The sequence below is a fragment of the Bos taurus genome, chromosome 14 (assembly GCF_002263795.3).
Source record: "Bos taurus isolate L1 Dominette 01449 registration number 42190680 breed Hereford chromosome 14, ARS-UCD2.0, whole genome shotgun sequence".
In the NCBI taxonomy this organism is placed as follows: domain Eukaryota; kingdom Metazoa; phylum Chordata; class Mammalia; order Artiodactyla; family Bovidae; genus Bos; species Bos taurus.
In genome coordinates this window covers 20,428,649-20,454,282 of record NC_037341.1, presented here as the reverse complement: position 1 = coordinate 20,454,282, position 25,634 = coordinate 20,428,649, and the positions used below count along the sequence as shown (strand labels likewise).

General features: G+C 40.4%; 1 protein-coding gene across 1 annotated transcript in view; it reads right to left on the bottom strand.

Moving 5' to 3' along the window:
- The window catches only part of SNTG1 (syntrophin gamma 1), a 416,897-nt gene that overhangs the window by 245,388 nt on the left and 145,875 nt on the right, over nt 1-25,634 (bottom strand). The window contains exon 2 of the mRNA XM_002692659.6: nt 22,791-22,865. The gene's annotated coding sequence lies outside the window, so the exon portion shown is untranslated. The remainder of the gene's footprint in view (nt 1-22,790; nt 22,866-25,634) is intronic.

Below are 25,634 nucleotides of genomic sequence, written 5' to 3'. Positions count from 1 at the left end.
AGAAATCCCTGTTCATTTGTTAAGCTGTTTCAGCTCTTTCTCTCTCCCTCTCTCTTTCTGTCTCTCTTTCACACACACACACACACACACCATGGTATTTCCTTCTGGAAATGTCTACTAAAGGTCTTCTCTGCATGAGGAGACACTTGTTCCTGTGGCACATGTAAGGATGTTCAGGTAGTACATTCTGACAAGGAAGAGGGCTCCTGTGCATACCACAAAGACCAAGGGAATGTGTGCCGGGCCCACAAAGCCAGCACAGGCAGTTCAGAGTAAGTAAGTAGTTCGGAGTAGAATTGTCCCAGATGGTGGCCATGCAGAAGGCAGCCCTGAGAAGTTGTTCACCATCAGACAGGAGGCCAGGACCTTGTGGAGCCACATCATGTGCTCTCTGACAGGACAGTTCAGAGAACATTCCAACCAAAATCCCTATTCAGATTGGTCAGCCTGATTTGAAAACACAGCTGCTCAAAAGAGGTAAACGGAGCTTTGAATTCCAGCCGTCACACCTCCTCGTGGACCGACCACGTCTGACCAGCCCCACCCCACATCCTGTGCAGAGTCCGAATTCCTCTGCTACCCAGTGAAGAGGCAATGTGGCAAGACGTGAGTTAGCCGTCTCACACCACTGCTGCGTCTTGTGACAGAAAATGAAACGCTTCCCATTTTTCTTACATGGAAGCACTAGCTCCTCTCCCTCGTGTGTCTCTCCCACCAGCCCATGACTTGCTGGCGGGGAGGGCAATGCATGTTTTCTTCCACACCACGCATCACTCATGTCCTCACAGGATGTTTGCCTAATGAATGCCCAGTGGGCATGGAGTGATTCTGTCACCGCCTCCACGTAACCCTGCCACCGAGCACCAAGTTCTCATCGCTCTGTAGAGATGCATTTCTCCTCCAAGTGAATTCCATTACTCAGGTTGGATAGAATCCCTGTCATTCATTGGGGGATATAATCTGCATATCTTTACTGATGGTTAAAATGGTCCCTTATCTGGAACCGGATGGATACAGGAAGAGAAGTGTTACCCAGGCAACGGAGCTGCTTTGTTTGAATGGCTTTCTTTATTATCACAATGGAAGTTAAAAGATACAATGTTGTGTAAATTACTGAGTTCACGTAAATAAGTGTAATGATAAAGAGAATGAGGAAAAAACTACCACTTTTAAGTGAAAGATAGAACATTTCTGGACTTATTTCACAGTTGTATGGATTGTATAATCCATTTATGTTCATTAAAAATTATTAACACCCTTGAATAAATTCAGGAGTTTATCACAGTACACATATTCAGTCTGATGTTTATTTTTTTATTTGTTCATTTTCCATGTCTCCTTTTGAAATGTGAGCATCTTGAGAGAAGCCTTGCTGATCTTGTTCACAGAGGTTAACTCCTATTCTAGGAATTCAGAAAACATAAAATAACAGGGAAATAAATTTTGAGACTGGGTGTCTGCCACTAGGTAGCATGGAGGTCCTTTTGTCTCATAAAAACAAATTTTACATTTGTAACTGCAGCATTTCATATAAAAATAAAAAACTTTTTAGAAATACTTATCTCCTTTTTTATTTCTTTAAATTATTATTATTTTAATTGGAGGCTAATTACTTTACAGTATCGTGGTGGTTTTTGCCATACACTGACATGAATCAGCCACGGGCATATATGTGTTCCCCATCCAGACCCTCCCTCCCACCTCCCTCCCCATCCCATCTCTCAGGGTCATCCCAGCGCACCAGCCCTGAGCACCCTGCCTCATGCATGAAACCTGGACTGGCGATCTATTTCAGATATGATAGTATACATGTTTTCAATGCTATTCTCTCAAATCATCCCACCCTCGTCTTCTCCAACAGAGTCCAACAGTCTGTTCTTTACACCTGTCTCTTTCGCTGTCTCTCATATAGGGTCATCCTTACCATCTTTCTAAATTCCATATATATGCATTAATATACTGTATTGGGGTTTTTCTTTCTGACTTACTTTGCTCTGCATAGATCCTGGAGACAGAATCTCAGCACTCATTTTATTGATAATTATCTTGTTTTTGTTAGAATTGTCTTGAAAAGTATTAATGCAGAGCCGTTCTGAAATCAAACTGCTTGGCTTGGCATTCTAGCTGAGTCTGATGACTTTGTCAGCTAATTGGTGGGATGGAGTAAAAGACCACCGGCTCCACAGCGATGCTCTCGGAATGGAGAGGCAACAGATACAGGGTGAGCGCAGAGCACGGCACAAGGTGAGTGCCCAGTGCATAATCACAGGGAGAACGTGAAATATAATATGTCTTTGATAATAAAAGTCTTACAGAATCAGTTCAAATATCAGGAGCAAAAGTTTTCATTTTTATAGAGTGTGCATATGGTACAGAGTAAAAACACATTATTTAAACATTTTCTTATGAAGTCAAACAGATTTCTTACAACCCCCCTGGTGTTATATCCTCCTTAGTTATGAAACTTATCTGAATATCATCAAGTCATAATAATTTTAAAAATCCATTGTGCATAGCTTAAGACAAAATGCTTTGTCCTGCCTGCATTACGTGTTTGGGGTCTAACTTTTTTCACACCCTATTTCTGCTCTTATGGTTAAATAACATTGATTCTAGGCTTGAAAGAAACAATCGTATATTAACAGTATCAGTGCATGGGTTACAGTCATCACAGGGTCTTTACATGACACATAGCATCTGGAAAGGTCCATGACTTGGCTAAGAGCAAAGTTAATTAGTGACTATGTACAATTAAGACCAGCTTCTAATCTGGTTCCTTCTTATCCTGCTGCTTTCAAGAACTACAGTACCATGAAACTAATCCTTGTTACACAACTGTTGACGTTAATACCTCCTTTGAGCTACTGAAGAGTCTTAAGTGCCATAAATCAAATCACATCCAAGTCTGTTTAACAATGAAAGGGGTTACCATTAACTTATTTCCTTTTGGTTTTCAGATTAATTAGATTGATTGTCAACAGATTTATTATTCTCACACTTATGTCATGCCTACATTAATATTTATAGGGATGTTATTTGCAATTTACTTGTAAGATATCTAAGACAGAAAAAAATTGACTGGCAGGGAAAAGACAGAAAAACACTGTCAGGATAGTCCACTGTGAACACAGTTTATGCCCAGATCATCCTGGATTGACTTCATTCATTCACTGCCATGTTTGCTGGACAACAGAAAGATGCCTAGTCAAGGTAGAACTGGGATAATGTGAAATAGAAAGAAATAGAAAGCTCTTCACTTGAAGAGGGTAAATCTTGCCTGTAGACACACCTCAAGGTGCACTGCGTAGCTGGCTGGACTATCAGCACCCAGACTCAAGGAAACCAGACATCCTGTTCCTGGTCTAATGCATTAGTAAATGTGTTAAATTGACGTTAAATTATGTGTCAATACACTAAAATGTATCCATTACACTCTTTTTCCAGGGAAATCATCATATATTTTTCATAACCTTATAAAACTGACAGAGAAGGTAATGGCACCCCACTCCAGTACTCTTGCCTGGAAAATCCCATGGATGGAGGAGCCTGGTAGGCTGCAGTCCATGGGGTTGCTATAGTTGGAGACGATTGAGCATCTTCACTTTCACTTTTCACTTTCATGCATTGGAGAAGGAAATGGCAACCACTCCAGTGTTCTTGCCTGGAGAATCCCAGGGACAGGGAAGCCTGGTGGGCTGCCGTCTATGGGGTCCCACAGAGTCGGACATGACTGAAGTGACTTGGCGGCAGCAGCATAAAACTGAAAGGTCTCTAAGGTTGGGATGCCCTGTACAGAGCTCATCAATAAGAACAGAATTATTAGGTTTAAATATTATATATTTGCTACAAGAATTACATTGGCATTGCCAAACTACCTTTAGTCATTCTCTATCCATTCCTTTTCTAATTTATGTTTTAAACTTGAAGCTTTAAATCATTTTTCACTACAAATATAACCAGATTTTTATCACATACATATGTGTGCTTTTTAAGATATTTCAAAATGCATGGCAAAGTAGTACAATGAAATTCTGTGTTAACCCTATAATGACCCTCTCCCTCTGGTCCCAAAAACCACTAGGAATGTTTAATCAAACAGTAGACATTTTCAATTTTTGCTGTATGACTTCCTGCACACAAAGTCAAACCATACATTAAAACAACCTAAACTTTGCTATTTTAAAAACAGACTCAATATTGTAAAGTTTAAAAATAAAATAAAATTAAAAAAATAATAAAAAAAAATAAAAAAAGGCTCCTGGTTTCAACTCTGATGAGCAAAGAGCTTGGAAGTTGTCCCTCCCACATTTTCAACAAGAAAAGTTCTGCACAAATGGAAGGTCAACCACTTTTATTGAATGCCTCAGAGAACTGAGGCCTCAGAATAAATTGCCACGGGGACATCTGGAGAGATGACATGAACAGAGAAGGAGCTGAGATCAACTTAACTGCAGGAGAGTTGGCAGGAGCCTTCACCCAGACTACGCTGGAGAAAGCCGACAGTGTGCAAGAACAGACACATGATGTAAGCAGAGAAAAAGTCACAAAGATGCAAAAGGAAATGCTAGAACCAAAACCCTAAAACAGAAATGAAGAGGCATCAGTGTGCTCATCAAAAGCCTAGACACGCCAAAGAAAGAAGTGAGCTTGAAAACTTGTCAGCAGAAACTTCCCAAACTGAAATACAAAAGAAAAGATACTAAGAACGATAAGAAGAAGAACTGAGGTCCTGCAAACCTTGCGTGAGGCCAGGAAAAAAAAAAAAGATTCAAGTCTGTTATTACATTAAAAATGGGCTACAAGGCCATTAAGGATGCTCCTCCTGTGAGTTCCCTCTTTCTTGCATTTTGAGCCATGATCCATTTCTTAACGGCGTGGCTGGAAATGAACTCAGCTAAACAGCACCCATTCTTTAGACCCTTCAAGATCAAGTAAAGCATTCAATCCAATGAGTCACAATATACATCTTAGAAAATCTACAAGAAAGAAGAAAAAACGGTAATACTGGTTTCCTCCAAAATCACAGTTGTACCAGTCATTCTAAATTCTATTCACAACTACTATCCATTTCTTTTCAATTTTCTTGGGAAAAAGAAAAAATGTAGCTACTTAATTATAGCAAAATATCACATAAATTTTGGGGAATGATACTGAAAGGAGAAAAACTTATACTCCAATATTTATTGTCTGACATTGAATTTATGCCTTTAAGGTGTATGTTACCTGTTTTAAACCTCTAGTCTCTCTCTGGAGAAGGAGTTGATATATTGTTTCCATCTTCCTTTCTTCCTGAATTATGCTGATCAGTATAACCTCAAGGTAGTCCACTGTGTTGGAGAAAGTTCTAAGGCTTAAGATGAAAAGTCACACAGATGATGAATGAGGAAGCTGCTTATAAATGTGAGCCGTCCTCTGATTCAGGAGAAAGAATAATGTGTTACAAACCATGTCCACTGTGGTGCCACATGAAAAATAAAGTGGACATATTTACTAATACAAATGTGACACTCTGGTACTTGGGGGTTGTGGGTGTATTTTTTCCTTCATCCAATTTGCCTCAGATATCACTTACACAAAGTTTACATGTAACACTTCAGGGATCCACCTCCTTCCTTCCTAAGAGAAGTGTTCGGTCTTCATTTCTCTCAAGCTTGACATTGGCTTTTATCAATTGAGTTCTTGTGCCCAATGCTTTCATTTCATATTTTAGACTCTTGACCTTCTGATGACTGCAAATGGACTTGAAACTTGAGCAGGGAATCCATGGTTTAGGGAGTATATAATTCAAAAGACCCCAGATGAAACAGGCCAGATTTTGAGAGAGAGCAGAGATCCACAGTTGTTCAGAGACTTTCTGAACAGTCTCTGCTTGCTAAGTTTCACACATTTTAACCCAAACCTAGGGGCTGAGCCTCATGTGTTAATACTGTAAATTAAAGAACCAAGTGTTCTTCTGTGATCACTTACTTTCTCTACAAGTCAAGTCATTATGACCTTCGATTTTCCGGTACCACAGTCATGAGGCAGTTTGGATCTGTTAGCAGAGGATTAGCAGTTAGTTTAGTGGTTAAGTGAAGGGGTTTCAAAGCTAAGCTGCCCGAGTCAATGTCCATTTCCAACACTCAGTCATTGTGACCCCGGGCAAATTATTCTCATTTGTGGTGAATTAGATTTCTCACTATAAAGTGGATATATTAATGGGCCTTGTCTGACAGGGTGGCTTGAGGATTCAGCCAGTCAGGGTACTAAAGTGCCGGTCCAGCCCCTGCCAGACAGTGGGCCTCCTGAAGACCAGAAGTTTGTGCTGACTTAACCGCCACCTGCCCTGCTAACACAGCCACATGGACAGTGAGGTAGGGACTTTGTCACTCAGACCTTCAAAAGCAAGGTCATGTTATTGTGGAATGGTAAACCAAAATGCAAGAGTGGGACTGTCTCTCACCTTATTACTCACCTGATCTCTCTTGCTAAAATCTACCATAACAAAACAGATTCCCCTGATCATTTTTCTTTACCCAGGTAATTCAGTTCAGAATCAAAGGTCCCCACAAATGCAAGTGACATGAAACTGAAGTCACACTTGAGGAGTCAGAAAGTCTATGCAGCTTTGCATCCTTGCCATAACTGTCACAGCACGCAGAAGACTTGGAATGATCCAGTCCCTGCATTCACCACAGGTCCCAGTTGGGCCTGCACACAGACTGGACAGCTGCCAGCCTGTACTCATATCCTCAGGCTGCTCAGTATCTGCAGCCACAAATAGGTTTCGTCCTCTTGGCCCAAACCTCCCAAAGGACCTCCCAAAGGCTGCTCACCCAGATCATGGGCTTTAACCTTGCTTAGTTGACTTGCTTTCTGGGAGCACATTAGAAGTTTTGTCATCTTCCATTTTGTTTCAACTGTTTTGTCTAATTAAGTAAAAACAAAAATTTTAAACACTGAAAGAGAAAAAAAAAGAGTTTCTAATGAATGGTAGAAATTCTCTTCCCAAGAAAGTAAGTCCTAAACCTAAGCATGACCAAGTCTCCCAGGTTCTGACTTCACGGGTGAGCTGGCCCTAACATAATCTACAATAAATTTCTCTACTAAGCATTTCATATGAACCTTCAAAAAAAAATGAAAATAATTTGCCCCCAGGGTCACAGTGATTGAGTATTGGAAATAGACATTAACTCAAGCAGTTTGGCTTTGAAATCCCCTCACTTTTCTATTACTACTATATTGTTTATTTTCTGCTAAAAGATTTAAACCTCCTCCTGATTGTGATAGCAGAAAATCCAAGGTCATACTGATTTGGGCAGTAAGGAAAACAAGTGATAACGGAAGATCACATCCATTCCTTGAATTGAAGCATCAATAGCTGTTTTTGCTATCAAAAGTTCTATGAGGCTTCACACTTTTAGTCTAAAAAAAATGACATAAAGGAAGAAATGGACGCTGTATTGTACTTTGCTGATGATGTTAATATTTCTGGCTATAATTCTATCTCCCTTTCTAGTATATGCACTTCCTTAATACCTGTCAGCTGTCACAAAAGTACACTAGCAGGGCTGGGCCTGTGCTGCACTCACCTTGGGAAACTCTGAAGCAAGAAGGATCAGGGGCTGCAGACCTGCAGGTGTGAATCCACAGAGGGCTCTGCAGCTGCCCCCAAATTACCCTGAGGATGCAGAGGTCTCTAATGCGGTTTTACTTGTCCTGATTGTCTTGTAGAATTACTGGCCGCCCCATTCCCAGAGAAATGATCTGGAGCAGAATACTGAAAAAGTATTCTCCTCCTCAGAAAAGGAGCTGTGAGCATGCAAGGATTTCCCCTCCCCACCTGCAGAGCCGGCAGGTTAACCCTAGAGACAGCCTCCTCCCAACAGGCTCCTTCCTGATGCGATTTCCTTCTCACAGTCTACACTCTGTGACTGACGTGCCCAGCATCTCATAGCCTGCACCTGGTTGGTCACTGACTTGACTGCTGCAAAGGCTGCAAATAGGCAAGCTGACCACAGTGTGTGTGTGTGTTGGGGTGGGGGGGTGTTGCCACCTGATGCAGGGCTCATTCTAAATGGAAAACAAATGTGTAGACACACTGCATAGCCAAAGAAAGAAATACAGTGGCTCTGGGAGGGCTGTGGACACCAAAAGAACACAATGGGGAGATTTCAGATGGACCAATTTATAAGTAGCAACTGAATACATAATCAGGGCTTCCCTGGTGGCTCAGTCAGCAAAGAATCTGCCTGCAGTGCAGGAGACCCAGGTTCAATCCCTGAGTCAGGAAGATCCCCTGGAAAACAGAATGGCAACCCACTCCAGTATTCTTACCTGGAGGATTCCATGGACAGAGGAGCCTGGTGGAGTTGCATGGGTCCATGGGGTTGCATAGAGTCAGACATGACTGAGTGACTAACACTTTCACCTTCAAATACATCATCAGAAAGCCACCAAAATCAATTAGAAAAATAGACTGTTTAGCAGATGTTCTACAAGTAGGGAAAAAAAAATACCTGTCCCCACATAACTCTATATTTAAAGGTTTAAAGGAGATATACTGAAAACATTAATATTGGAGAAAAAGCAACAAAGATAATACAAGATAATGAAGTAAAATTTTTTTCTCCACCATAATAGTTTGGTTCACCATTCTGGAGAGTTATCTGGCAATACAAATTCTAATTAGTTATGTGCAAATCTTAGGAAAGAGAAAATGGGATCCTGGTAAAATTCTAAAGATATTCTCATACAAGGGATAAAAATTTTTGGATTGGAGATTTTCTTTACCTTAATATAATTTATGTTACAGTTATACTGCATATAGACTATGGAAAGTAAATATATCAGTTTCCCTAAATGATAAAAGCACACTGACTTTCAATTTGAAGTAAATTAAAAGACTAGTATATGTCTCCTGCGTTTTCCATGGGATTTGAAGAGTTAGAAAAGTAATTTGGTGAGATGATTTTCATTCCTCAAAAGAGAATTTCAATGACAGGTTAAATTGCAGTTAGAAAGCAAAGCTCCCTATGTCACCCATTTGCCCCTCAGGGTTCCGTTGAATAAACAGTTGTTATCTACATGCTTCCTGCAGACTTTAAATGATCACATTGCTGCTGCTAAGTCGCTTCAGTCGTGTCCGACTCTATGCGACCCCATAGATGGAAGCCCACCAGGCTGCCCCGTCCCTGGGATTCTCCAGGCAAGAACACTGGAGTGGGTTGCCATTTCCTTCTTCAATGCATGAAAGTGAAAAGTGAAAGTGAAGTCGCGCAGTCGTGTCCGACTCTTCGCGACCCCATGGACTGCAGCCTACCAGGCTCCTCCGTCCATGGGGTTTTCCAGGCAAAAGTACTGGAGTGGGGTGCCATTGCCTTCTCCGAATGATCACATTATTAAACTTCAAAAATCCATACTAGAAAAGGTGTAATGAAATAATGTAAATCAGATAATAAACCAAATTATAACCAAAAGCACATGTAGAGGAACTGAATAGATCCTTCTGTTTACTAGCAAAAAACATGTTATTAAAACATTAATTTAAGAGAAGAGTGTAGTTCACTTACATCTTGATATAAAATTTTAATATTAATAATTTGGTACAGATCTTTATCCATCAAAATATATGATGGTGATTCAACTGGAGGTTATTTGAAGAGTTCCATGAGCTCAATGCAAAGATTCTCTCGTTTTCGGATGCCTTTGTCATTTCAGATGCTGCCATTGGTGGGATTTTACTAGTAAATTACTTCCATAGAGTCCTAGAGCATCTCACTCGAGTTGATCAATATCCACGAGTCTCTTGACCAAGTGTCAAAAAAAAAAAAAGCATTGAGATACCTAGAAAGCCAGGATAGAAACTTGCTTTGCTGTTTTATAGCTAACAACTACCTTCATAGAATTGCTGAGGGTATGGGGTTCTTATAAAAACTGGAAGACACAGTTTAGAAAAACTAAAATGTACAAATGTTAAAAACCAAAACCATCATAAGTAGTACAGGTCAATCAGAACTTTCCAGAAGCAACCTTCAAGTTATCTGTTCTTCTTACCTGAGCTGCCTCTATTCTCCCCTTATGCAAGTCAGGAGGGTTGAAGAATGTAACTCTTATCTATCTTGGATTATTAGGATGAAAATGTCTTCAGATTTTTTATTCAGTGTAGAAGATAACAAAGAGGAAAGATAAAATTTTGGGGGGTGCTATATCTGGCAAGTAGATGTGAAAATGCTTGATTAAAAATAAAAGTAGTAGATGGAGAGAGAGAATCTCTATGCTACTAAGCATTTTCTTAAAGATTAGAAATTGACTGAAAGCTTACTCTAGCAAAAAAGCTTGTTACATATATATATACACACAATATATACGTACAACCATATACATAAACTCATTTGTATATATAAAACATATATACATATAACCACATACATACATATAACTTTTCTCTCTGTCTCTATATGTATCAAGATCTCGCTCTTATCATCTATCTATTCATCAAATCTATCATCTACCTGCCTATCTACCTATTACTCAATATGCTAGGCATATTTAGTTATTGCAGATTGCAATTGCCTTGTGGAAAATCACCAACTCACAAGGGTAGACACCATAAGAAGAAAAATAGAACAACTTATACCACAAAATATTCTGAAAATAATAAAGTGGCACTAATAAGTCCTTGCACATCAATAGTCACATCACTAATGATCAGATAAATGCAAATGAAACCACATCGAGGTATCACTTCACAGTTGTTGGAATGTCTATTCTAAAAAAGGAGAGCAGTAACAAGTGTGTGAGACAGGGCAGGGGACTCTTTGTTCACTGCTGGTGGGGATGTAAATGAGAGCAGCCACTATGGAAAATAAATGAGGATTCCTCACAAAATTAAAAACGGGACTACAATATGATCCAGCAATCCCACCATTGGGTGTACATACAAATGAAATGTAAACAGGATAACAGGGTACTCCGTGTTTACTGAAGCATCACTCACAACAGCCAAAATGAGGAAACCTAAGTGTCCATAAATGAATGAATAGATAAAGAAAAGCTTTTATATACACAATAAAATATTATCAAGCCACAAGAAATACAGAAATCTTGCCATCTGCAACAATATGGGTGGTCCATTAGGTCATACTGTGCAAATCACAGTCATTAGATTATTAGGTCATTAGGTCATTAGGTTATACTGTGATATAAGAAAGGGAAAGATACATGTTGTATGTTATCACTTATAAGTAAACGTAAAAATGTCAAACTCATAGAAACAGAATAGAATGGTAATTGCCAGGGGCTGGGGGCAGAGAGAACTGAGGAGATGTTAGCCAAGTGTAGAAACTTTGTTAGAAGATGAATTAATTCTTGAGGTCTAATTAACACATACTGTTTATAGTTAACAGTACTGTAAAATATATCTTAAACTTGCAAGACATTAGATCTTAAAAGTTCCCACTATGAAAAAAGAAATGTTAATTAAGTGATGAGATGAACGGTAGCTTACCCTACTCTGGTGATCATGCATAAATCTATCAGATCATCAGCTTGTTCACCTTAAACTTACACAATGTTATACATCAATTAGAATTTTTCCTCTAGCAAAAGAAATTAACCAGAAGAGTAAATGTTATGAATGGCACTGCATACTCAGAGGATAGCTTTGGATGGATATTCTAGAGAGAAGCCTATTCAAGTTAAAAGAGCTTTCACTCTTCAGAGCTTTCTTAGAAAAGAAAGCAACCAAGAACGAAACACAAAAGAGAAATAATGCTCTCATTGGGATGCAAGCACGTTTTCCCTCACCTCAGAGCCTGTGATTAGAGCAAGGAGAACATACCCCTGTAGGAGCTTTTTCTCAACTAGGAGAGCTCTGCTTACTCAGATGCGAATGTGGACCCAGACCCCTGGACAGTCTCTACTCCCATCTGAGAACCATATTGAAAGTGAAAATATTAGTTGCTTAGTCATGTCCCAGTCTTTGTGACCCCATGGACTGTAGCCTGCCAGGCTCCTCTGTCCGTGAGATTCTCCAGATAAAAACACTGGAGTGGGTTGCCATGCCCTCCTGCAGGGGATCTTCCTGTCCCAGGGATCAAACCCAAGTCTCCCACATTGCAGATGGGTTCTTTACCCTCTGAGCCATCAGGGACACCCTGGATTCTATTATCTATGTTCAAATAGTTCAAGGCCTTCAAAGGGAAACCATGACTCAGGGAAGCTTAAGAAAGCATAATAGCAAGTCCTTTGGTAAAGGAAACATTTAACTGCTAAGTTATTTATTTTTACAATTCTGATTTGCATCATTCTGTTAACCCATTGGACTGTTGACTATTAGAGCACACTTGAAGTTTGTACTTTCTTTGCCTTCGATCTACTTCTTTCTCATCTTCTTTATATCTGTTCTCCATCCTGATGTAGAAATAATATCATAATATAATCATGAAAATATAATATAATAAAATAGAAAAACATGACTAAATGTGACCTTTTCATAAAACATTAAGAGAGACTTTAAGTCAAAAATTTTTACAATAAAGTATGAATCTACAGATTCATTTATTTCTCCTTTCTTCCTGTTCTCAATGCTCAAGTTTCTTTCAGTATACCATTTATTTAATATAAAACATTTTCTCATGTCTGCACAGCTCAATGTGCTCAAAATATTTAATGATCAACAGTATCTCTCCTAAAGTTCATGAGTCATGAACAGGAAAAGCTACACCCTTAAACTGAGAGGGCTTCCCTGTTGGCTCAGACAGTAAAGAATCCACCTGAAATGCAGGAGACCTGGGTTCGGTCAGGAAGATTCCCTGGAGAAGGGAATGGCTACCCACTCCAGTATTCTTGCCTGGGAAATCCCATGGACTATAGGCTATAGTTCATGGGGTCACAAGAGTTGGACACAACTTAATGACTAAACCACCAATCTGAGAGCAGTTAAGTGAATTAAATGAGGGGCCATCAGACTGAGGAGGCTCTAGTGCCTTAGCAGCCTATGTAAGCAAATACAAACCTCAGGCTGAAACGTCTCAAGGTTAAGAAATCAAAACCTAAGGACAGCCTTTCCCAAATACAGCAGCGGTATACCAGCCAGGCTCAGGATTTCCTAGCTCTACTTCCTCTGTGTCTCTTCGGCTCCTGTTGGTGGCTCCGAATCACTCCAGCTGCGGTGCTGCCTGAATGGAAGTAATTTTGGGGTGATATACATTCTTGAAATATTTACTATGTCCCAGGTTATCTTTCAACACTAGGGAGTAGAAAATCCTTCCTTAACGTTGTCCAATTAGACCCTAGTTTGATTAGTGAGCTCACACTACTCATCTGCTCCTTGTCCTCTCATCTCATAAACAGTTATAAGTACAGTGGTGTGGACACACACACACACACTGGCATGAACATAGACCCACACACACACTGGCGTGGACACACGCACACTGGCGTGGACACACAGACACACACAGCAAATCAGATTTCTTGCTAGAGGAGACCCATCCCAGATCTGAATAAGGACAGGACCTGTATTACACACAAATAGTCTTAACTTTGATGTTTGTTTGAAGTCATTTAAATGACACTCTAGGTTGCTAAAGATCAAAGAGAAAACAGAAGTCTGAAGAAGATCATAAACAATGTTAACACACTATGAGGTAGTTAACATTTTACCAAATATCTGTCAGTACTCTTAAAAAATGATTAGACTATGTCCCTGAAATAGGTAGTATTTGACCTTGTTCTGAAATAAAGTTTTTTTCGGAATTTGGAACATTCAAGAGTACGATTAGAAAAATACCTGATCTAGATACTATGTATTCTTAATGTGCTAGTAGTAAAGAGCCCACCTACCAATGCAGGAGACATAACAGACCTAGGTTCAATCTCTGGGTCGGGAAGATCCCCTAGAGGAGGGCATGGCAACCTACTCCATTATGATCATCACAAATGATGACTGTCCTGATTAGAAACCCCCCAAAAGTCTTGCCTTTACTTTCCAGGAGTGGGTCCTCTCGTTTGATCATGAGGGACAGCCACGTAAAGGCTATGTGATAGCTTTAGACTGTGCATTTTCTGAAGACCTTGAAAATAAGTTCACCCTCTGACTAGTCTGAAATCCATTGGTCTGAGCTCCAAAATTATAAGAGCTAAATGCATTTTCAAAGTTATGCAATGGAAGAAATTCCTCCACCAATAAATGTCTGCATTATTTCTCCCACTTTGCTGTTTGCTGCAGTGCTTCTTAAGCAGCTGCTGCATCTACAGCTCACAGTAACCCCAGAGGCACCTCTGCGTCTCTCAGAACTCTTCCCGTATCATCTACCTTCACTGTGATGAATGCTATCATCCTTATTTCTGTGCTTTTAAGTGGCTTAAATTAATAGATTCCATTTTAAAATGATCTAGTGGGCTCAAGAGAGAGGTCCAGAGTGAGTAACTCAGAAACGAATTGGATCGCAAACAACATTGAGAGTTTCGGACAAGACACCACTGCTGGTTGCCTTAAGATGAAACCTCGAGAAGCCCTGCAGGGGGCCAGCTGGCTACACTCAGATTCCTGACCTGCATCACTGGAGACAATAAATATGAGTTACCAGAAGGCATTAAGTTGGTGCTAACTCAATACACAGATATTAAGTGTATAGATAACGAAAGTGATAAAGTAATAGATAGCTAAAGCAAAGTCTGAAAATGAAATTCTAGACCAATTTTGCTGCCATGACAGTAGCTGAAACTTACGAAGAGGATTATATAAATTAATAAAGGAACTCAAATCAAAGATGCACATATACATACATTTCTTTATGTCTTGGCACGCTGAATCCATTTTTTCCCTAAAATCTAAACTAAAATTTATCCACTTTGGTACACCAGCTCTCCTAGGTATTTCTTATCAAATTGATAACTGATGCACATTTTATGAATCAAGCATATTTTAGGTTAAATTATTGTTTTTCATCACAGAAAACAAACAAGATTTTCTTTTTAATCACTGAGGACAAATAAAAGTGTTAGTCTCTCATTTGTGTCCAACCCTTCACGACCTGTGGACTGTGGCCCACCAGGCTTTGCTCTCCATGGGATTCCCCTGGCAAGAATACTGGAGTGGGTTACCATTCCCTTCTCCAAGGGATCTTCCACACTCAGAGATCAAACATAGGTCTTCTGCATTGCAGGCAGATTCTTTACCAACTGAGTCACCAGGGGAGTCCAATAATTAATAGTAATTTGTGTCACTGGTCTCATCCCCAGAATAGGTTCGTCTCATAATTCTGTATTAAAGGCATGGGGTTTTCAAAATAATATTCACTTAATTAACCAGTGACAGCAAAAGTGACCTGCCAAACTCTCAAACTTCACTCTTGTGAGTGGACTGAATAATGGGAGCAACCAGAGCCAAGAACTCAACTGGATGCTTCAAAATGAACAAAGATCCACAGAGTATTGTTCTCCCATGTTCTACAGTGTTGGTTCTGATGAAACAAAAGGAGAAGAAATGAGATTTTTAGAGGAAAATTTCAGTCTTCTCACCATCACCAAGCAGCTGCATATAATGCAGGTAGTTTGACATCAGAGAGGCTTTTGTTTCTTGCAAAATCACCGCCTAATATTTAAAAAAAAAAAAAAAGCCAGCCTAATGTTTTTAATCAAAAAGTCCCATAAAATTGCAAGTTTAAAGAAAGAATGAGTATTTATGACTATTGCAAGACAGATGAAAACAGGAAAGTTCTGAAATGGTAAAATTTGGGGAAAAGAACAGTAATGAAAAAAATAACAAACTGCTTATCTAGAAAGCACTCAAACCCAGCATGGCTTATTGGCACAGGAAGGCAGACTGTTTGTAATGTAATTGCACCATTCTACCTAAGCCCAATTCACTCTCATTATCTTGTCACTCCACCTTTTCTTCTGCAGACTCTTTGGCTGCCTGGCCTCATAGGCTGCAGGAGGGAACAGGTGGTGGGCTCCTCACTTGGCCTGCGATGCCGCCTTACTAATAGCTCCTGCCCGAATAGACCAGCCTGCTCATCTGACATGGACAGACTCTGCTGTCTTTGTGGATAAGACAGGACGTGCTAATGTGGCTTACAATCTTCTGTAAGAGTGTGAAGATGGCTGTACTGAAACAAGACCCCTTTAAAAGATAAGTGTTACAGAAAAAAAACAAGAAGAATACTTGCAGTTACTATACTTTTCTTAGGTTTTCAAACAGAACAAAACATCCATTTGAATCAGGACATGTTCCTCAGTTACAGCCAAGTCTTATGTCTTTCCTCAAAGAGAGATAATTTAAATCAACTGGTGCCAGGCATTTCCAACAGACTGGAAGCAAGCATCCCTTAATGGATGCTACCAAAGTGATCCACGACTGAAGTGTGCATGTGCTTAATTTGACTTGCACACAACTACCACCCTTACTTTAGAAGAGAGGGTCGGTTGCTTTAGCAGCAATTTAAATTTGTGACAGAGAAAGATATCCTTTGGAGATAACTGTAAATATTAAATTGGCCAAAACATTCATTCAGCTTTTTCTGTAACATCTTATGGAAAAACCCAAACAAGTGTTTTGGCTGACCCAATTTCTTTACTTTTAAAAAATTTGACACATTGAATAAAAATAAATCTGAATTGTAGTTTTAAGAGCAGAAAACATGAAACATGAGTCTTACTGCTTTTTGTTCTGAATGACCTCCTCAGTCAAAGAAGGTGATGACTATAAAGCACAGAACAGCTGAATTGTGAAGTACACACAACATCGTATACAATGAAATACAGAATGGTTCTAAGAAGAATCAGAAGCAGAAAGCATGGCTTTCCCCTGTAAAGACTCAGTTACAAACCACCAGACTTCACGGGCTCCACAGAGGCTGTGATGTGTACCTTATCCATCTTTGAGTCCTCACAGTACACAGTGGATATTCAACACATACTTGCTGAATTGATGAATGAATGTATGAAAGGTGAAAAATAACTGTGCAGGATAATTTAATTTTAAAAATACAAAATGCTCAAAACATAATCAAATGTTGCCCACTGTTCACAAAATAACCTTCACTCAAGTGTACTCAAGATGAGAATTTAGCCTGGATTAGAATTTAACTCAGGAAAGAATTTAGAATTAAGATTCAACTAACCTCAGTTCAATTCTTAGATCTGCTACGGATGGTAGTTTGAAATCTTTTCTCTTTATCTTTATACTTTTTGTAAAGATATTATATTTTGTGCACGGAATATTCAAGATTCATACTAAAATTGTGTCTCTTCTGAAAGGTATGGAATGCTTGATTCTATTGTGTAAATGGCACACACAGACATAATGCAGGAATTCAGGCAGGGTTTTACAGAGAAACTGGTACCTGGAGTGTGACTGTTGTCAGTTCCCCTTACCCACAGAACACACTCAGAAATAAAACAGACAGATATCAGTGACAAGTCACAGCAGAGTCAACTTACAACTTGCTTCCCAATGTAAGTCATCCATCTTGGCCTCTGGTAGTTTTCTAAGGGTGCTCCCTGTCTCAGCAGCCCTGGAAACTCTGAGCAATGCAAATTCTCAGCTTCCAACCGACTCACTGAACTGGAAGCTCTGTGCTGGGGCCCAGAAGCCTGAGTTGGGACCAGCAGTCCAGGTGGTTCTGATGGGTGCCCTAATTTGAGAAACACTAACCTATGATATCTGTGGTGCTGGAGAAGCCTTTTGAGAGCCCCTAGGACAGCCAGGAAATCAAACCAGCCAATCCTAAAGGAAATGAAACTTGAATATTCATTGGAAGGACTGATGCTGAAGCTGAAGCTCCAATACCTTGGCCACCTGAAGCAAAGAGCTGACTTATTGGAAAAGACCCTGATGCTGGGAAAGATTGAGGGCTGGAGAAGAAGGAGGGTGAGAGAGGATGAGATGGTTGGATGGCATCACTGACTCAAAAGGACATGAATCTGAACAAACTCTGGGAGATAGTGAAGGACAGGCAAGCCTGGCACACTGCAGTTCATGGGGTCACAGAGAGTCGGACATGACTCAGTGATTGAACAACAACAGCCTATGATATCTAAGCATATTCTAGAAAGCACATTAAAGACATGGGCTAACAATGAGCAAATGTTTCCATTCTATTAATTTCACCCTTAAGCCATCTTATCTGAGGCGCGTTCAGTGCGCTCCCCCGAAGTTTCTAGCATCCGGGTATAGAAAGACTGTCAACAGCCCTCTTCACAGTAAAGGACAGGTGTTGCTTCCGGGCCCCTGTATTACTCCTGCTGGGCCCTCTCTGGGTTCCAGAATAAACACGTACCTAATGAGGGTTAAGAGCTGCTAAATTTGAGTCGGGCTCAGAAGAGCAGGCTCAGCATGAGCTCCAGGAGACCCTTCCTGCTGTGTGGTCAATGTCACGTGATGTGACAGGTCAGCCAGTGCCTGGAGCTCCAGCACAGAGGGAGACGCTGTTCAGAGCTTCATTCTCACCAATGAAACTTCACATCATTTTCTTGCCTTTAACCATTTTTATATGCTTACTAGCAACCACATTTAAAAAGACATAAGAAAGCTGTCAACTATTGTCCATTATACCAGTGCTATTTTCCTCTTTAAATCCTCAAAATGGTGACTTGTTGAAGCAGTGACTCTTATAAATACCAGTTCACCTCAATTTAATTAAACAAATAGAATGTACACTATGTCAACAGCACCTGATGAACCCGCGGAGTGCCCTCTGTTTATTTGTGGGGCTGCAGCAGGAAACTGCTTGCCAGAGGGTGGTTCCTGGGGCTTTAGTTCGGGCAAAGGCGAGGATGCTGGAATTATATCAAGACAACTAAAAGGTCCAGGGGTCACATTAATGTTAACGTCCATTATGAAAACCAAACAGAAGGGTCGAGTTCAAAGAGCCAGACGCAGTATCTGAGGGATGCCGGGAGCAGAGAGGTGAGTGTGGAGACTGGGGAGAGGGGAGGGGCACATGTCTGAGACAGGTTAAGTTAAGAGGCCACCTGTTCTAGGGCAGCTACTTCCAGCGGTGTCAGCCTGTAGGCTCAGTGCACACATCCAGGAACTAGGACTGGACAAAGACTACTAGAAATAAAGCAAATACTTCACACTTGGGTAGGGACAATAGACAAATCTAACCATGGAAAAAATGTACTTAATTAGGATTATGGCACCTGAGAAATCTGTGGATGGTGATCGGGTTTATGTTTGGGTCTTACATGGTAAGAAGGCTTTTCATAGAGGGAAGAGGATTCCCTGAATAATTAGTACCACACAGAGTTCACAGCATCGAGGAAAGATGTGATTTAATGATGAAGCAGAAATAGATACAGACAGCAGCAACAAAGCTATTATCAGAAAACAGGTGAAGAGACAGTAAGAGAGGATGGTTATAGACTTTATGGACAGTTAGAAGCAAGAAATGTCCAATGGTATGGTTGAACATCACAAAAAAGTCATGGTTGAACATCACAAAAAAGTCATGGTTAAACATCACAAAAAAGTCAAAGAAGATATGGAATAAACACTGACAAAGCATATGCTATGATTTGAAGAAGCTTCATATTGGATCTGTTCATTTGTGTGTTAATTTGTGTTGTTTTTAATTGCATTTTCTAATTTGTTAACCAAAAAACTTACATATTAGGCAAGCACCTCAAATGTCCTTAAGGTTCTCAGTGTGTGAGAAAGTATGTGTGAGTGAGTGTGTGTGAATGTGGGACTTTGTGTGTGAGAATGTGCATGTAAATGTGTATGTGTGTGCGTGCATGTGTGTGGAAAGAGAGAAAAAGAGGGGAAGAGGGGGAAGGGGCAGGCATCTCCCATGGCCACTTAAACTTTCCCTCATAGGACTTGAATAAATTATAACTACTTCAATTTTCTGTTTTCAGCTTTGTGATATTAGTGTCCCCTACCAAATGTTGTTCATAATGCATATATGGCTGGGAAAGTGTTAATAAACTTTTATTTTGGAAGAAAATGTCTCTACTTACTCTGAGAGCATATTTTAAAGTGTCTTGTAAACGTTTTGGTTCGTAATTCTACAAAGATATTATAAAAGTTAAATATTAAAAATAAGCATGAAGTGTTAAAGCTGACACCACCAGCTGCTGGCAGGAACCGGAAAAGATTGACGGCTTCTTATAGAATTGTCCACATTCTCACCATGGATGCAGCTGTTGCACTACTAGGTTTTCAACCAAATGGTTCAAAAACGTATTAAGCCTGCACCTGAATGTTTATAAAAGCTTTCTTCCTAATTTCCTTCCTAGGTGAGTGAACAAACAGACGGATGAATAAACGTACATCCATAGAGTGGCATGTGATTCAGCTTTAAAAAATCATCTATCAAGCCACAAAAGGACATGATGAATCTTAAATGGGTATTGTTCAGTGAAAGAAGTCAGCTAAAAAGGCTTAAACACTGGACATTTGGGAAAAGGTAAAACTGTAGAGATGACTAAAAACCAGTGGTTTACAGAAGCGTAGCAAGAGGAGGGGAGGGCAGAGCAGGTGAAGCCCCTGGAGTGTTTCCCATGGGCATTCGTCTGTGTGATGCTGTATGGTGACTTCCTGACATGGTGCTTTTGGGAGACCCTGTGGAACTCACCACACAGAGCGGGTTCCTGTACGGATTAAGCCAGTGGGGCTGCTCTCCATTCATGGTCCTGTGAATATGGGGTTTTCCCTCCCAGGAAGCCAGAACTGCCCCTGTCTCATGGTTAATGTCTGCCCAGGGAGCCTGGACCCCTTGCACTGGGCTTAGTACCAGCATCTCTGCCTCCGCTCAGGAAGCCTGGTGGTTGGACCAGCTGGACTTTGATGACTCTTGCTCTGCGGGAACAGCAGGGGCTGAGCTACAGAAGGGAGCAGAAGGGAGCACTGAGGCACATCTGGAGACCGGGCACTGACCGCAGCAGAAGCTTACACCAGGGGATTAGGCTGGGCACCACCAGGACTATTCCAACCACAGGCAGGACAGGCAGCTGCAGTGCAGGAAGTGGGAGCTGAGTGGACATGGGAGGCAGGAGAGCCAGGTCCACACGCACAGGACAGCACAGGGCCTCCACCAGCCTGGCCACCACGCTTCCCGTTCTTCCCCCACTTCGTCGTGCAGTGTGACACTGCTCAGCATTTAGAGTGATCACATAGGTGAGATTTTACATTAGAACTTGTGGTTATTTCTTTTATCAGTAAAGGTACCTCACAGCGATCTCAAGGCTTTGTTGTGAATCTCCTTCACAACCAGATACTGATGCCAACACACAACTGTTTTAAGCCCTGAAAGGACACCAATAGTCTTCAGCGGCCAGAATTACCCAACAATCTCTTGACCATATTTTCCAAACAGGGAGAGATGGGATTGTCAAGACCAAAGCAGGCGAGGCTACAATCTGTCCCTGAAGGACAGGATAATGTCTTTGAAATGCATGGAATGCAACTCCAGAAACAGTGCCACTAATTTATTAAAGTTTCTGAAATACTTATTGGGACCCTGTACATCTAAGCATGATGGTAGATCCTGGGCTGACAAAGAGAAACTAGTGTTTCTTCCTTCAAACTCTCATGGAAATAAACAAAAAAGAAAAAGTGAAAACTGTAACATAAGTCACATACTCATTTCTACAGCAGGGATCAATCAGCAACCCCAGACGCCAGCTCCAGGAGTCGTACCTTCTGCGGGTGGCAAAGTCTTCAGACCCTCTTGTAAGCAAGGCAGTTGGAGAGCAGGTCAGAGTCAGGAAACATTAAGAAAATTGCCTGAATACAAAGTCAGTCTTGGAAGCAGGACTAAGCTTCTTGGCCTTTGATAACTGTGTCATTTTTTTTTCATGACAGACAACATAGTCAGCAAAGCTAGAAGTAGGGATGCTTCACTAGGGAAGCCAGTGGCTCTAACATCACAAATACACCTGAAAGGGCAGGAATATGAATCACAAGTCTGGAGGGAAATGGGCCAAGAAGTTGATACAGAGGCAGACCAGGAGTCCAAGCCCATGTCTCAGACATCTTCAAAGCCACAGAAAAGCAGCAATCACACTCACCAGTTCAGATGTTTAGTGTTTATATTACAGCAACCTTGCCTTGTCAATTAGAACGAAAATGCCCGGGAAGGTTGGACCTTGTTAGTTCAGGGTGCAGGGCGGTTGGCACCAGGCGGGGCAGGGCCCGTCTGGAAAGGCAGCCCGCACAGTGGCTGGCCACCCAGCGTCCTTTTGCTCATAGGGCCATTTCCCATTCAAATGGGAAGCCAGCCCCGCTTTAAATGTGGACAAGCAAGTTGGAGGCACAGGTGACATTCTACAGGTCAAGGCTGCGTGAGCAGTGCCTGCTAAGACCTGCAGGTTTAAGTACCCCATGTGAGAGAAGGAATGCCGGCAGGCTGTGTTACAGACCCCGTGTAGCACTTCCCCTCCTGCTCCATCCTCTCCCCAAACAGTACCAATTCAGACACACTGCTTGAACTTCAAAGATACATTCCTAAGAAGGGAGATACATGCTTGAGATGCATCCAGGGATATTTTAATAACAAAATTGTGATTCCAGAAGGTGTGCTAGGGCAAGGAAAAGTCACCCTCAGCTAGTGTTTATCACTCCCCTTATAGCTGCCTTTGTCCCCCTCTTCATTTAGAGTATATGACCTTTCTAGGACTGCAGTCAGAGTTTGCAGGGCACGGTACTTTGAAATCCTGCAAACTGGGCTTTGCACAACATGAAGTGAACACACACAACAGCTGATGTTGGGAAATTCTAAGTAGGTGATAAATAAGATTCTCCAACAGAGCAATAACTTTACTTACAATGACGTATCAGAAAGCAAGGGTCTTACCTGAATTTAGCTAGGGCAATGTTTTCCTTTCTCGGAGGTCACTTCTCTGGCAATCTCAACATTCTGGAGAGTGGTCTAAATGCAGAAAGCAAAAATGAAGTCCTATGAGTGTTCAGAAGAGAGAAGGATAAAAAACTATACACAGAAACTGACTTTATCCACCACAAGAAACACATGCATCCCATTCACACTTATATCACATACAACTTTATCGCAGTTTCTTATCAGTTTCTAGGAGTAAACCAAGCCTTGTGAATTGTCAAGAGGAGAAATAAGAATACAATAAAGGAGGCAAATACACGCAATGGGAAATGACAGTCTCTTCAATAAATGGTGTAGGAAACACTGGATAGCTGTTAATACTTGTGAAATAATCAAACTGGATTACTTTTCCACACCATATACATAAATGAATTCAAAGTGGATTAAAGACTTAAACCTAAGACCTGAAACCCAAAAAATTCTAGAAGAAAACATGAGCAGTATTCTCTCTGACATCAGTCTTGGCAATATTTTTGGGGGGATACATGTCCTCAGGCAATGGAAACAAAAAGTAAAGAAAAAAAATAAAAATAAAGAAAAGGGACCACCTTATCAGACTAAAAAGTTTTTGCACAATGAAATAAGCCATCAACAAAAGGACAAGGCTGCCTACTGAATAGGGGAGATGCTTACAAATGATATATTCAGTAATGAGTTTATATGAACTGTAGCCTGCCAGGCTCCTCTGTCCATGGGGTCGCAAGAGTCAGACATGATTTAGCAACTAAACCACCAACACATTCAAAATATACAAAGAACTCTTACAACTTAATATGGGTAAAAAGCAACCAGTTTAAACAATTGGCAAATAATCTGACTAGATATTTTTTCAAAGACATAGATAGTCAACGGGCATATGAAAAGATGCTCAATATCACTAATCACCAGGGAATGCAGATCAAAATCTCAGCGAGACATGACTTCATACTTGTCAGAATGACTTTTATCAAAAAGAAAACAAATAACAAGTGCTGGTGAGGATGTGGAGAAAAAGCTATTGGTTGGAATGTAAATTGGTGCAACTTCTTTAGAAAACAGTATGAAGTGTCCTCAAAAAATTAAAAATAGAAGAACCAAAAGATCCAGCAAATTGACTTCTGTTTTTTTTTTTTTTTCGAAAGAAAATAAAAACACTAGTTAGAAAATATATATTCACTCCAGGGTTCATTAAAGCATTATTTATAATAGCCAAGATATGGAAGCAAGTCAAGTGCCCATCAGTAGATAAATGGATACAGAAGTTGTGGTATAGATATACAATGGAATACAGCTCAGCCATAAAAAAGAATTGAATCTTGCCATTTGCAACAACAGCATATGGATGGACCTAGAGACCTAGGACTATTCGGCTTGCTGAAGTAAGTCAGACAGAGGAAGATACATGTTGTATACCATTTTTATATGTGGAATCTTAAAAAAACCCAAAACAAGTAAATAAACATAAAACAGAAAGTGTCATGGGTACAAAGAACACACAGGTGGTTGCCACAGGAGAGAGCTAGAGGGTGAGTGAACTCGGTGAGGCAGGTGAAAGGGCACAAACTTTAAAACAAATGAGTCATGGGGATGAAATGCACTGTGTGAGGAACGCAGTCAGTACACTGTGATAGCTTTGTATGCTGACAGACGGTAACTAGACTTCTAGAGGTGATCGATTTGTAATATATAAAAATATTGAATCACTATGTCATACTCCTGAAACTAATATAATGTTGTTAAGTCAATTAAACATCAATGAAAATAATCCCAAAAAACAGACCAGAGAAAGAAGCAATAAGGTAATAAGTATATCCTGAATAGTTAATGTCATAAGATTAATTTCTGTAGAGCACATTTTAGGGAAATTGGCTTTAAAAGAATTATAAGAGTATATTGGTAACCTGACCAAAATTTTGTCTGCCAGCAGCTGGCATTTCAATGTAACTGCCAATATTGCAGCCTTTAGAGTTAGATTCCAAGTTTAAATTATTGATAATATTTAAAAGCATTCCTTGTAAGGAACAGCTTATTGATTTAATGCCAAGAGGTGATTACTATTTTAATGAGACACAGCTATTAACTCAGTTTTGTACTGTGGAAGGGGGCTGGCCTCTATAAATCAATACCTAAGCAACAATTGGATTGCTAATTCGCAAGACCAAAATCATGTTTCTGCTTGTGCCTCTTAATTTTTAATGATCCCATTTACGTTACCTGTCCTCTCATGAACTCAATTGTAGTTTTGAAAATACTGCAATACTTTAATAAACTGATGGCCAGGTGAGATGTCACACTTAATAGAGCAGTGATTTTCCAGGGAAACTCCAGGGAAGACACATCTGACTCACTAGACACATTCTGATTCTGAATCAGGTTCAGATTCCTACAGAGACCTGTAAGCACAGCTATCTAGTAAACGCCTCAGACAGAAATGACCCTTGGCAAGTCAGGAAACTGGAGTTTTAATGTATAAGCTCACAGGCTGTGGTGGGGTAATTCTGGGATGACCACCAGTTCATGCCCATGGCTGGATATTACCTTAATGACATAATAAATTGTGTGACAGTTCACTCTGACGCTGACAATGATAGTTCTCATCACAATAAAAACCAAAGCCACCAGGTTTTCTGTTACACATGAAAATCTTCAGACGTCAACTGAATTTAGAACTATGGATCCAGCTGAATGAAACTCCTGAGCTATCTGAGTTTACTCATCGCTAAGAATCACTGTGAGTCTTCCTGCAAACTGTCTCATCTCCTTACACTCCAGTGACTCACTCCTGGCTCTGTGCTTCTCCGTCTTGGCAGGGATCTGGGGAAT